Source organism: Dermacentor andersoni, chromosome 1 (assembly GCF_023375885.2).
Source record: "Dermacentor andersoni chromosome 1, qqDerAnde1_hic_scaffold, whole genome shotgun sequence".
Taxonomy (NCBI): domain Eukaryota; kingdom Metazoa; phylum Arthropoda; class Arachnida; order Ixodida; family Ixodidae; genus Dermacentor; species Dermacentor andersoni.
Window position 1 is genome coordinate 399,174,832 of NC_092814.1, and position 11,971 is coordinate 399,186,802.

General features: G+C 46.7%; 1 long non-coding RNA gene across 1 annotated transcript; it reads right to left on the bottom strand.

Annotated features, from left to right (window-relative positions):
* Positions 1-371: 371 nt before the first annotated feature.
* Positions 372-4,493, bottom strand: LOC129381754 (uncharacterized). The gene is made up of 3 exons (XR_011892374.1): positions 3,225-4,493; positions 2,525-2,587; positions 372-1,452 (listed from the first exon to the last, which is right to left on the bottom strand). It is a non-coding gene; the product is annotated as an uncharacterized lncRNA (long non-coding RNA).
* Between the last annotated feature and the right edge of the window lie 7,478 nt (positions 4,494-11,971).

The following is an 11,971-nucleotide window of genomic DNA, read 5'->3' on the forward strand; positions in this document are numbered from 1 at the left end:
AGGAGCAGAGTGGCTTAGGCTCCGTTTGCGTGTTCACAGACATGTGCTCCCGTCTTTGTCTCATTAGCGGCTGTCGCGGGATTGTGGTGTGCTAGCTCCTTGCCTAGTATGAAGTTTACGACGCTAACACACAGCATGTTCACGTTTTCCCGCGCTATATGTCATTTGCATCACGGCCGAGTTGAAAACGAGACGTATGTCTGTGTTCCCACGAAACACGCAAGCAGCTATTTGATGTCTAAAAGATGTCTTGAACGGCTAATTCAAAAGCCTAGTAGCTGTCTTGATCAAGGCATTTTGTAGCCATGGACGTCTAGAAGTACTTCAGTAAGCCCTGCTAACGTTACGCTAAAAGTTGGCTAATGGACAGCTTGACAAGAACAACTGAAGACTTTTATTAGACATTCCCTCAAATTTTTGCGGCAGCTGTTACAGTAACACGACGTTTGCCCACAGCTACAATTTATTTTAAACGAGGCATGGACATCAGAAAAAGAGTTTATATTGTCGGATATAGTGATGCAGAGGTAGTTTTTCCAGATGTGAACCATGGGAATAGTGTAGTACAGCCTCATTGGTCAATTTGTGCTTTTTAATTAGACCAATCAATTGAATGCCGCCTGTCAGAATTATTTTGCAACTAAAACAAGATCTGTATTGTATGCTGATATAATTCCAATGTTCACTCATTGACCTAAACGAGAACATCTCTGTGTGAAACACGTCATTATTGACAAAACTTCACCCTGCTGGGTTTCCACCAAATTGAAATAGTTTCTAGCAAAGAAAAATTTTGTCAGTGATGGTGCAGTTCAGGCAAAAGTTACATCCTGGTTTCAGCTACAGGGGGCACAATAGCCACTGTGCTGCAATGAGTTAAGAAATAAAGGATAGTACACATCTGGAAAAACACTCTGCGAACCTTTCTAACTGGCAATATAACTATATTTTTTCTGATGTCCATGCTTCATTTAAAAGTAAATTGTAACTTACTTTCTGGGTGCCTCTTGTAAGGTAACTCCACATGCTTGCACAGCATCATGCAGAAATAATGGCCAGTTCTTCGGCATACCATCCATCAGTGAATTCCTTGTACGTTGCATGTTACCAGAACTGAAAGATAAATCATAATATGCTGTTATTTTTTTTTTCATAAACTGTACGATAAGCTTTTCATGCATAAAAGGTGATTGCAAGCGAAAATGCAGCAAGACAACAACTTCACACCATGTCACATACTCATACTTTATTACCGAATAAATTAGAAAAGATGCTGAAAGTGTAATTAACAAGAGTGACAAATAGCAGCAAAGGTGATCATGGATAAATCTCGAAGATGATTGCCGCCGCTGCCAGAGTAGGCCAGCCTTCGTAGGAGAGCACTGGCTGCCCACAAAAGCTTGCTGTCACAGGCCACACGTGACGGTTCTTGTAGACATAGGCAAGCAATACCTGCACAGAACAGGAAAAAAATGGCAAGGGAGGAAATGGAAATGTTGAAATTGGAACTTCAATTAGCAATATGTGCTAAGTAAGAAGTTTGGCTCACATTAAAAATAAATTTAAGCACTCTTTTCTCTTAAATTACGGGTATCTTAAGGTATGTGTGCGATGATGTTTAAAATGACTAGTATATTTCCTATCATAAGAAGCCAACAAACACTGACACCAAGGACAACATAGGGGAAATTACTTGTGCTTAATAAATTAAATAAAGAAACGATAAATTAATAGAAATTAAAGTGGATGAAAAAACACCTTGCCGCAGGGGGGAACCGAACCCACAACCTTCGCATTTCGCGTGCTATGCTCTATCAATTGAGCTTCAGCGGCGTCGTTTTCCCATCCACTTTCTTGGGTATTTATATGTCCTAGCAGAACCCTGGGAGCGTTAGCCAGCGCCACAACTCAGAGACCTTGTTCCTGGCATATAGTCATTAAGTTGCATAGCAGAGTCAAAGTCAGCCTTTAAATTATTGTATGGTGTTTTGTGGCTAAAAAGCCACTTATCAACCTGTCAGACAAGTCTGAGAAGCTTCCTGCAAAATATAATCAGTTTAACACAGTAATTCACTCTGCAGGTAAATGATGTACTAACCTAATTAAAAAGTAAAAAAGCGTTTTATATTGTTGAACTAAAAGCAAGTTTGGGCATCTTGCGCTGGCTATAGCTGTTGCCTTTCTTTAAAACTTAAACATGACACAGTACAGAGTAAGCCGGTAGCATGCAAAGGAGGACTGATGATAAAGCAGTGTTCCAAAGCAACACTCCTAGCTGGATCAATCACTTTTGTTGATATATTTTCATGTGACCCCAATTTCGTAAGGATTAGGGAAACTAATTATAAGTAGAACTGTGTATGTACACTGGCACTGAGAAATAGTGGCAGCTTATAATGGATTAGTGCAAAAAAATGCCCGTTTGTGAGACACCAACTAGCTATTCTACCACGAAGCACTCCCTGGCCTTAACCCATATAAAAAGCACTGGGAGGACCAGAGAGGATACCGTACATTGGCTTACACTGATCATGATGAGGTCCCGTCATCCAGCTAGCGCCAAGGTACAAGAAGGATGTCCAGCCGTCTATTGAGTGAAAGGAACAAAATAAGATAGCATCAAGTCAGTTAAAAGGCAGATTTGCAATTACATATAGGGTGACCCAGTCACAGTCATTCATTAATAAATGCCAAGCTGTCGTGATTTCACTCCCAGATGAAGCACCATCTAGGTTAAAGGTTTTGCTGCTTATTTAGAACAAAACACAAGTGAAATTTGTACATCAGCAGACGATTTAATTTGGAATTGTATAGATGAAGTAAACATTGCAGTTATATTTTTGTTTTGCTATAAAGTGGGAGCGCTACAAACTGCATAGTCACTGACACACACGCGCGCACACGCAAGAACAAAAGGACACAAAATAGGGCGAGTTCAGTCTGGTTCAGCATTACAGCCAGCGCATCATCTTCGAATGCACTCCTTTCGGTTGCTTCGTGCTACGTTAACCACAGGCTAACAAACAGGGGAAAGTTCTGACTGGTGTTGCGGAAGTCGTGGAGCGCGGTAGTGCTGAAAGGCTGAACACAAGCAGAACCCTCGTATAAAAGTAATGACAAAAACTCGCAGGGCAGAAGAGCCTATATTTCAAGAATTGTCGCGGGTAACTCCTAAATATATTCACATTGTTGACGAAAAACGAAGTGCAATGTATTTTACTTACCGGAAAAAGTGTTATCCGAACGTGCGACGTACAAAGACGCACCGAGACACGAAGGCGGCGAACGCAGATCCCGCCATTGTGGAAGTAAGCCGTCGGCGAAAACACGCAATACAGCCGATGCCACGAAGCACTGATGCAAAACACACGGCAAACAGCATCAGTACAGCTAAATGACTCCATTTAATATGCAGTATAAATGTACAGAACGGCTTAGAATGACGCACAACTGGATAACGAACCCACGATCGAGACATAGCGGGCGGCAGTGGCCGTTTTTTTTTCAAACTTCCTGCCTCCCAGTGTTTCCAGCACAGAATGAGATGTCCGACAAATTTGGATTGTGCCGCCGAAGTAATCGCAGCACGGTGGCTCTGTGACACCGCTGTGCAACACCGGCGCTTCGCTCCTGCTGCTGCGCGAGCATAGAATGGTTTCCAGGCGTCGTGTGCGCGCCCCGTATGGAAAACAATAACACGCCCTTGATTGTTGAAGTTCTGGTGTGAAATTATATAATATTAAAGCCAATTAACTTATGTTGCTTCCAACGAGTTCGATTTGTCTGTGGCGTCTTTTATTCGCTAACGCCGACGGCCGAGGGTAACCGCACTTTTAACACGTCGTTTGGCATTTTATGCACTTTTAGACAAAAAGATCTAGAAAAGTTCTTGAGTTAGACATTCTGAATGCGTTTACCAAAACAGACTCTAGAGACACCAGTAGTGGGTTTTGCCGCAGATAGAATATATACTAGCATATTCCAAGTGCTGAGGTTATATTTAGAAGAAATTCTATTTTCAGTCTTATCATATACCAAGACGTCTATAGCCGTTTGTAGCCGTTTCAAGAAGTTTTTAAGAGGTTCTGTGTTTCGTGGGTTCTTTGCGTATGTGTGTTGTAAATTACTTTCTATTGTGGAAGTTCTGGGAGTCTTATTACGCAAGGAGTGCGAACGTAAACATAAACACATGTGTGTCTGAAATTTCGAATTACCCATAATACCCTTTACGACTGATAAGTGGGCTACACGGCCTGTGTGAATCAGCTACCGTATGTTGCGACGCTCTTCCGTGTGGTAGACTGATGCATGGTGCGTGTTTATTGCTGTACTGTTGTAAAAACCATTTGTTTATTCACTCAATACAAATGTACGGCTTCTTCGCCGCAGTACATTTTAGTTACGCGGTGAAGCACACTAAAAGTGGGAGGGGGCCGCTATCAGCCAGCATAGTATGTCCACTTACGCGACCTGAGAGGCGGCGGGTGCGCGAGTGTATAATTAAAGAACTCTTATTATGTCCAGTGACAGTGGCCCCTTTACACTTTTAGTATGCTTCACCGCAGTACGGTGCTTAGGCTTCACCGCGAAATATTAGTGTATTGCGAGAAAGATAATCGAAAAAGGCCACATACAACGGTCTGCTTTCTGCTTTTGATATTTCAGTACACTGAGTAAGAACAAACAAGTTATCATCCAAACGCCTACCTATTCTGAAGCTCTCCCAATATGCCATTATTCTCTGCCCATGCTTGAAGCTTTCATTTGATTGCCTGCATTGCTAGCCTGTATATCACCGATGTAATGGTCAATGGTCTATACGAGTGAATTCTGTCTTTCCCCCCCTTACCTTTATAAATTAAATTCATTCTACTTTGTCGCCAACTGTCTGGTATTCGTCTATCTTTTAAAGTTTTTTTCCACTGCTTTCACCAGAGCTTCCTTACTTTTTGGACCCAATTCATTTATCAGCCTAACGGGAACCTCGTCTAGCCCTGTGGCTGTGAGCTTAGGAATTTTCTCTTCCGCTTTCTTCCAGTCTAAATTTGTCAGCACCAGCTTCTTTTCCACTTGGGTCTCTTTCATGCTCTTTTTTTCTTCAAATACAACCTCGTCCTTGCCTTGGAAAGATTCGGCTGTTACTTTTTGGATGTAATTTATTGCCGCTTCTCCTTCCAGTCTGTTTTCATCTTCGTCTAGGATATGTTGTTGTATTGTTGTTGACTTCTTGCCTAATAATTTTATGTGATTCCAAAATAGTCTAGCTGCGGCCTTCTTTTTCTCACTTATTTCTGACAACCAACGTTCACTTTCACCTTTTAATTTTGCTTGCACCAGTATTTGAACCATAGACTTTTTCTCCCGGTATATTTCCCATTTACTGGTTACTTCATCCTGCGGCAACTGCGCCTTCTTTGCCTGCCTGTGCTCTCGAGATGCTTTCTGTCGCTCGGTGATCGCTTCTCGTATCTCCTTGTTCCACCAACTTTTCGGTTTCTTTTTTTCCTTTCCAATGAACACATTGTTTCTCTTTCCGTATTTCTGTCGTTATTACACTTAGAAACTCACTATATTCCCACTCCTTACTTGGCCATTTGCCAAGTTCTTCCTAAATTGTAGTGGCTATATTTGCTATTTGTTCAGCGTTCAAATTTGGACTGGCCGTTTTGCTCTCTTTCCCAACTACATATCCCATTTTCAAAATGATGCGTTTATGGTCACTCCCTATGCTGCTAAACCCTTTCTCATCGATGACAATTTCTCTCAACTTATCATGAATTCTTTCTGTCATCAGACTGTAATCAATGATTGATTGCCGGTTTCCCACTTCCCACGTGATCTGTCCTTCACACTTAGCCCCTGTATTCACGATCACGAGGTTATGCTGCTCGCAAAGGTCTAGCATTGACTTCCCGTTATTGTCGGTATAGCCATCTAAATCCTGTATGTGGGCATTCATGTCACCTAATAGGACAATGTCAGCACCATTCCCGAAACCCTTAATATCAGCGCTTATGCATTCCACTAACTCTTTATTCTTCTCTGTGCAATTTTTTCCGGTCCACAAATACGTTACTCCCAGCCAAGTTTCTTTCCCACTCATTGTACCTGATAACCAAAGATGCTCTTGACATTGTGAATTTACTCTTTTCCATTTGGCTCCCTGATGGATGAGCATTCCGCATCCCCCTCCCTTTCTTTCCGACTTAGTTCTGTTGCACCCTTCCCATACATAATTTTCAATAACTGGCGGCTCTTCTGAGTCTCTAAGGTGCGTTTCTGTAACCGCATACACCCCTATTTGTTCTCTATGTAACTGCTCCTCAATCTCTGCCCACTTTTCCTCTCTTCTGCCGCCCTGCATGTTTATGTAGCCTATTGCATGGCGAGCTCTTGATCTTGCTTTCCTCCTTTTTCTGTTATCGACGGCGATGCTCAGCTGATGTTCCCCTAGGGGACCTTCTTCATTACTACCTACTCTGACCTCCTGAGCGCCCGCGGGCCCCCTTAAAAAAGCAACAGCACGATCCCCAAGTCGCCAGCCCACTTCTCGTGCTTGCCTGTAATTGAAGTGGGTCCCATCTCGTTTAAAACCACAACTTCTCACTTCCCTGTTTACTTCGACAACCTCGAAGCCTTTCTCTCGGCTCATTTTCCATATTGCCTCATTGGCAGCCATTACGGCTCTTTGTAAGTAACTGTCACGCACAGGCACCTCCGGCACCGTGCACACCACGATCTGCACCTGAGGGGATAGCTCGCGCAAGTCGTCCACCCCCTTCGCCAAGCGCTGGGCTAGTCCTGGCCCTTTCCTGTTTAGGACGTCATCGCATTACGGCCAACAGCGCCACCTACGCCCGGCTTGAAATGGAGGAGCGGCTTCCATCCGCCGTTGGCGTCACCTCTCCCTTCTAACCACCATAGTGCTGCGTTATAGACCTACGACCGGCTTTATGTATAGACCAGAACACGATAGTCTCAAACCGGATGGGCTGAGCGCATACTCCGGAACCCAGCGATCGGCCGCCATCTTCCCTGAGCTGCCAAGAAGCGTTGACGTGCATGTAGCGTGTGTGTGTTACGCGGTGTTCAAAGTGTAAATATGTCTGTGCCCGCAACATTCAAGTACAGAACATCATCGGGGCATCACTGCGTCATATATGGATATGCAAATAACCAGCGAAAACGAAGCAAATTGCAGAACACCATTTGCGACGAACAAAATGTCCGAGCTGTGCCGCTGTGGCATATTCAGCCGTGCATGCTCTTTTGTCTCTGTATGTGTGTATCTGTGCGTTTCTCTCTATGTGTATGTGTCTGTCTACGGGCCTCGATTACACAAAGGCCTGAGGTGGGCTTCGTACAGCGGCTCTCGCCATAGAACTCCGCACCTGATTCACAAGTAAATGCCGCGAAAGTGTTCGCACCGCTACAAACTTCGGACGCTCATGACAATCGAACTCGTGCGTAACAGACTAAATTCCTTGCACTGATGTTAGTAGCCACGAAATTTCGCAATACCTTTCAGCAACTATTCAAAACCTTTACGTGTGAAAGCTGGTTTGTGTTGCTTATCGTAACTGCTGGCCAGATGGCAAGAGCGGCGATGTTTGTTAAAGAAGTATGCATACGTTGCACAGTAGATCCGACACTGTTGAACTAATGTTAATTCACTCTTCCGCCGTCCCGAGACAAAAAACGGACACATCTGGGCATCCGCGCACGTGCGCTGCGCTTACTCGAACCTACGGCATGCCGCCTGTTTTCCAAGGTTTTTCCAGACACAACAATGTGGAGGTAAAGTATAACGCATACCGCAAGGCTTTTACTACTAGTTCATGATGTATTTTCAGACGCGCAAATCAGAGTGGAATAGCCGCAGAACCAATGTTTCCGCATGTAAATGTAACGCGGACTTACTCGAACGATCCGCTCAGTCTGCGGACGTTGCACTTGCCACAACCATTCCGATTTGCAGCACAATCTTGTCGAGAAGCTGAAGTTCACTAACTAAATTCGTTGGCTAAAATTCACCATCCCGTCTTTCGTGAGAACTTCAAAGAAATGTCAAAGCGCAAGTACTGCGTCTACCTGCGGTCGCCTCGCTTGGCAGCTCGGAGCCATTGGAGCAGCAGATGGCGCCACTGCGCTTTGAAAATGGTGCCACTCAATTTCTGTTCTGGTGTATAGCAGAGGACATGTCCGTTATTCAGCAATGTATAAGCCTCACCAGTTCTAATCTCACTAAGGCCGATGATATCCCAAACAATGCCTGGTAGCTCCTCAAAGAGTCCTGCTAAGCTAGCCTCACTCGACGGAGTTCGGCAATTAAGGTTGACAGGGTCAGTTTCCATTGGCGGCCTGTCCGGACCCAGAGATTCTTGGCACCCTCTGCGGCGTTACAGGCCTGACCGCCGCCTTGGTCAGCTGCTGGGGACTGAGGGCCGTGGGTGAATTGTATGGATCATTTGGGAGGTAGTGGCCGAATACTGCACCAGGGAGGCCACACTTCTTAAGTTCGCTGTGAACCGAAGTCGGCCGCAGGGCCCTATGGAGGTGTCCGCTCTTGTCCTTGCCGATACACGATATAGTGTTGCCAAAGGCCCAGACCCGCCGGCAACCTGGTGGCGAGTAGGAAACACGGCCGGCCGGTATTGCAGACCACGATCCCGTGACCCTCCTCCACCTGGCTGCAGCGCAAATGCTCCTTTTTAAAGCGATCGGGTTGAGGGCCCTGTGTCGCAGATAATCCGGTGTCGGCGTCCGTAGTCTCGCGTACGGTGTTGGCATCCCGAGAGCGAGATTGCCGTATATATTTAGGTATATGTATGTGCCACGCCTTGTTATATGGCATGCGGTATATGTGGGTCATGTTGCCATATCAGTCTACCACCAAAGTTGCTCATACTTTGTCTTAAATCTTGACAAAGTTACTCCTAAGAATATTGAGAATGACAGGCCACAACCAATATCATGAAACAAAACGGCGACAGCACATGCCTTTTATGTTAAATCTTCTCATAGTGAAATATTAACATGGCGAAACAATCACAGAAGGCTGAAAATAAAGTAACTTTTTAGCGCAACAATGCACTATCTTCAAGACCATACCACGCAAGAGGCCGATTATCTACCGGAAAGCTCGCCTTCGTGCATAGCATTCACCGTCAGCGTTTGCCGGTAGACATTACGTGTACATGAGCTGCATTTGCCGGGAAGCGTGAGAAGCAGTCAGGGACCTTTGAATGCTATCGCGTTCCACTCTTAAAGGCAAAGGTTAAGTGTCCTCGGACTTTTTATTTTCTTGGACTCTTTGGCCTTGAGCATGCTGCAGGCAGGCGCCATTTTTGATCACACATGTAAAGCATGCTGATGAGGTGGTGCATGTTTTTAGCAAGTGTGGTCAATAATAAGACTTTGTCAAGCAGTTCGCCACTGAACAAAGTCACAAATGTTAGGTGCTTTATCTGTTCATTAGTTACGTTATTTATGTCTTTTTGTTTAGTTCATTTATTGCATGAGCCATGACTATTAGCTGAGCTAGTGCACGCTTGGCGCACAAGCGAATAGTCACTCGCGTATTTGAGGCAATAGAAAGAGTTGTTTTCCATGCATTACAATAAAAAAACCGGGACATAACAATAAACTACGTAAGCGGTGAACGAAGGCGCGCCATAACAATTGGGTTTGTCTTCTCGAGCACTCAAATGCATCGCGTTAACACCGACGTACATTGGAAAGTGAAAGTCAACTGCTGAGAAAAAAGAAATGGGCGCCAGAAATAACCCCAATATAAAAATGTTTGCTAACAGTGTATTTTCAATGGGAGAGCTTTTCTCGCAGTGACATCGCTGATTTGAATCCACACAGAATGAGTATGTGCTGCTTAAAGACCCATTCAGTCTTCTGACTCGCATGCCTCCTAGCTGTGCATCCATTGGAAGCCGTTCCACTTCCGTCAACGAGAACAGATGATAGTTTCGCTCATTAATATCAACTGATGCTCTGGGCACTAAAGCACATTTGAAATATCAAGTCGAGTGGCGCTTTCTGGCACCTGCAAACGATCGCATATTCACAGATACAAATGCACGTGCATACCACGATAATGTGAACGGCAACGCATGAGCAGTGATCTTGACATGGGATGTTGACTTCTTCCACCTTAACTTCTGACAGTTCAGATAATGATATATCCTTGAATAAGACAGATTGTTGCTTCTTTAACGCGATAGCGTTTAGAGGCTCGTTTCGCAGAAACTCCGGTGTTGGTGTTGTCGGTGGTGGTGGTGGCGAAAAACTTTTATTGATGAGAAGGCCAAAAGTAAAAACAAATTAAAAATTAAAAAGCAGCGGTGTGGGCGGCCTTCAGGCTGCCGGTTGTGGCGTCCAGGCCATGCCTAGTCGCGACGTCCTCCGCCCAGTTCACCAGCCGGAGTTGGATATCCGGCTCGGTGCTGGACAAAGCAGCCTCCCACTGCTGCGGATTGCTTAGGCGCCAAGAGGCAGGGGGCAAGTGTGCCGGGCAGGAGAATAGGACGTGAGCATAATCGGCGCGGGAGCCGTCACATAAGCGGCAAGCCGGCGAGTGCGTCCCGGGGTGGAAGAGGGCAAGACGTGCGGGAGTAAGATAGGTATGGACCTGAAGGTGGCGCCGTAAGTGTTGGTGGGGGGCCTTATGGTGGGTCTGGGAAAGGGATTGGTGCGGAGGGGGGAAGGTGAGACGAGAGAGGCGATAGTGCTGCGTGATATCGCGGTACGTGAGGAGCGCGTCGCGCGTATCCATTCCCGGCGGCGACGGGCTTGCTCGGTCAGTCGAATCTTGAGTGATGGAATTGGCCGCCTCGTTACCAGGATGGGCCGCGTGAGCGGGCACCCAGATGATTTGGATGGGGCGAGATGGAACGGTATCGGAACGCAAGATTCCGATGGCGGGGTGTGCCACCCGTCCAACCGCGTAGTTGTAGACCGCAGGTTTGGAGTCGCTGAAGATGTACTTCGCGGAGGTTTGCGTGATGGCAAGGGCAATAGCTGCCTCCTCGGCCTCGACAGAGGTAGAAGTGTAGACTGAGGCAGTAAGAGTGGGTCGGAGAGAACTGTCAGTGACGGCAAGGGCATGTGCTGGGTAGTGGCGGTACGGGGCAGCATCTACGTAAGCCACGGCGGCCTGCCGTTCGTACTGACGCCAGAGCGCGGAGGCTCGCACTGCTCTACGGGAGGGGTGGTGTTCGGGATGCATATTTTTAGGGAGGGGATTAACGGTTAGGAGGGGGGAAGACATGGGAAGGGATGGGCAGTAATGTGGGAAGAGGAATAAGAGGGGAAAGATTAAGGGTGGACAGAAGTGCGCGACCCGGGCGGGTGCGGGAGAGACGGAGGAGCTGGGCCGTGCGATGGGCCTCCGTCAGCTCCGTCAGGGAGTTGTCGACGCCCATCGACAGTAACCGAGCCGTCGACGTAGATGTGGGAAGGGACAGGGCTGACTTGTATGCGTGGCGAATGAGGCTGTTGACTTTGTATTCCTCGGTACGAGAAAGGTAGAGATACGGAAGAGAATAAATGAAGCGGCTGAGAACAAAGGCCTGGACCAGTCGGCGGAGGTCGTGTTCGCGCATGCCGTGGTGGCGGTTTGCAATGCGGCGTATGAGGCGGACAGTGTGGTGTACAGTGTTTGTGAGTCGGGTGATGAGGGTGGTGTGCTTGCCATTGGACTGAAGAAAGAGTCCGAGGATGCGGAGGGTAGAGACGAGAGGAATGGGTGTGCCGTCAAGGTAGACGGTGAGTGGAGAAGGCGACAGGGGGGCCCTCCGCCCAGGCCGAAGGAGCAAAATCTCCTATTTGGTCGGGGAGCAGCTCAACCCGATGGCTCCGGCGTGAGCTGCTACCGCGTCCACACCTGCCTGTAGAGCGGTCTCCATGTCGCCAAGATTGCCGGTGGTCACCCAGAGGGTGATGTCATCGGCGTAGAAAG